At 38.3% G+C, this 2,500-nt stretch overlaps 1 protein-coding gene across 2 annotated transcripts in view; it reads right to left on the bottom strand.

Annotated features, from left to right (window-relative positions):
- The window catches only part of LOC138042300 (uncharacterized), a 36,487-nt gene that overhangs the window by 7,374 nt on the left and 26,613 nt on the right, over positions 1-2,500 (bottom strand). The gene's annotated exons all lie outside the window — the stretch shown is intronic.

The raw sequence follows: 2,500 nt of genomic DNA on the forward strand, positions 1-2,500 counted from the left end.
ATCGCAACTCTTCATACCAAGACATCTACAATCGAGGATAGAGGCAAAATCATTCGATTCTTCATTTCTTGGTTTTACCTCAACGATTCATGATTTTTAAAAGCGATTTTGCACATTCCCTAGATCGGAAGTAATTAATTCATGCTTGCATTTTGTTGAACTTTCCTTAGTGTCGTTGTCAGTCACGATTCCCGAGTTTTTAAAACAAAGATTAGTGATTCTTAAAAGATTTTAAACTATGATTCATTATTAATGATCCCGAAATTTACACAAACGACTCTGGAGATGGTAAATTGACTAAAGTTCACCAACAAGCGTAAAATTCTTGCGGAAATTGTTAGAACTTGTTACTGTTCTCATAAGTTAAATTTAAATAGCGTCTCACGCACTAAAGATCGCGAAATTAAAGAGATTCATAGTACAAGAATTTCGAAAAATCGCGAAATTTAAGTGTCGCGAAATACGCGCATGGTAAAATCGCGAAATTAACGTGTCGCGAAAATTCCATGGTACTCGTGAGATTTTCGTAGCCAGTGCTGTCGGCCACATTGTTAGCAGTTTTTTAAGAGTCTAAAATTAACCATCAAACGCCTTAAGTTTAAGAAGCGTTGACCCATAAGGGAAATGCAATGAATTACCGTATAAAAAATGAGAGCATGAGCATGTGATTAGTTTAAAAACAAAAAGGTAATTTGATAATGCGTTGATTTAGTATGACAAAGCGAAAATAGAAAATAGAGACGATGAAAGCGATGAACCTTGTCGGGCAATTGCCAAAATGAGATGAATAGATGAATAAACAGCACTTAGCTAGGATATTCATGAGGTTCCCCTATACTTTTTGCGTGAAGCTTGATGGGGCAATTCATTTTCTCGTGATTCGTGATTAAAGATAATAAGATCTTTTCATGTTCACGCGAACGCATTTTTTAGTGCGAAGTCCGAAGAACTATTAGGTTTAGAATGGGCACGATACATCAAGTAAGCAACATAATGTTTCCTGATTAAAATTCCGGTGTCAGATGTCATTATTCCAAAGGGTCGGACACAATATGATGCTCTACTTGACGCAAAATAGGTTGAAAATTCTTCAAATTCTTTGTTAGACCACGCGTAGAGGTTGGTAAGTACCTCGAAATATTTCATCTAGGGGTAGGTTAGTCTGCTGGTCTTTTGAGAACAAAATAGGAAAAGTCGCTGATTTACTCCGGCCCCTAAAGATGATATATGGTCGATCTCCGAAATCGTCAACGGCGAGAGAAGGGTAAATCGCGTGTCTCGTTCTTAGCGGATCAGTCCGCCATTTTGATGTCGATTTGCTCGCTATGTATGAAAGGGAAGTTTTGGTCTATTTTGTTGCTTCTATTTTATGTCGAGGGAATTTACCTGCCTACTTTACAACAACAAGCACGTTTATGGCAATTAAATTACCATTTGAGCCTTTGGTTTACTCAAATGTGCCTTTGTCGCTTTTGTTTTCCTTTGCTTTTAAAATTAGCAAATAGTCAAAGCGAAACCACTTCTTGTTTTCTTCTTGTTTGTGTTCGTACGTGCAAGACTTCGCACTAACCGTTAGGTACCGCTCGTTTAAATTAAATGTGACCCGTGAATGAAGATTTGAAATTAAACGTGATTCGTAAACCATTTTATTTTGCGTGATCAATTTCCAGCTATTTCATTGTTTTGAAAATGTAGGTATTGTTTTTCAGGAGCTAAAGTTAGGAAAGTCATAAAATAGACCACGAATGGTTTTTGAACAATAAAATAAGACATTGCGTCATCTTTTGTCGCGTATGCCGACAGACATAACAACCCTGGAAAGAATGGAACCACACTCGGTTTGAAGTTAAAACATTTACATCGAGAGAAGTCAGTTTTTTCCATGTTATGTGAAGTGTATAAACCAACTATTGTTCGTCAGAGCGGGAATAGTGGGAACATTTGGCTTTCGTTCACAGACGTTAAATACACTGAATACAACGGATTAACCGTTCGGGAAACTGGTTCAACTGCAGGAAACAGAGAAAAACAACTTATACCCCAAATAATACGTCTTGGTGGATTTAACGATAGTCCATTCTAATTCAGGAAACCTCAGGAGAGTAACAATCCATTATTCAGTTGAAAACAGTCATCTGCCGTGAACGATGGCGAACGGTCCGAGGTGCGCGAACACACAAATCTTAGATTATTTTTCTTACTCTGAAGAAGACTAAAAGTAGTAAAGGGTTGCATTACCTGGAAGTTGAAAAGCGATTTCATCAGAAGGCAGACGACTAAAAGTTCAACTCGGAATTAGGCTTAACTTTTGCAGTGTGGAAAAGACAACTACCATTGTCTTTGCAAGACGAGGCAAGGTTAGACTTTCGAAAAGTCCTTCGTTCGCGCGGAACGAAGGACTTTTCATACTTGATTGGCGCCAATTTAGCGACCCAAAAACGGGTCGCTGAGCTAGGCCAATCAGAGTAGTCCTCGTGGACCCCAGGGGATAGAGTTTTCA

Source organism: Montipora capricornis, chromosome 3, assembly GCF_036669925.1.
Source record: "Montipora capricornis isolate CH-2021 chromosome 3, ASM3666992v2, whole genome shotgun sequence".
NCBI classification, from domain to species: domain Eukaryota; kingdom Metazoa; phylum Cnidaria; class Anthozoa; order Scleractinia; family Acroporidae; genus Montipora; species Montipora capricornis.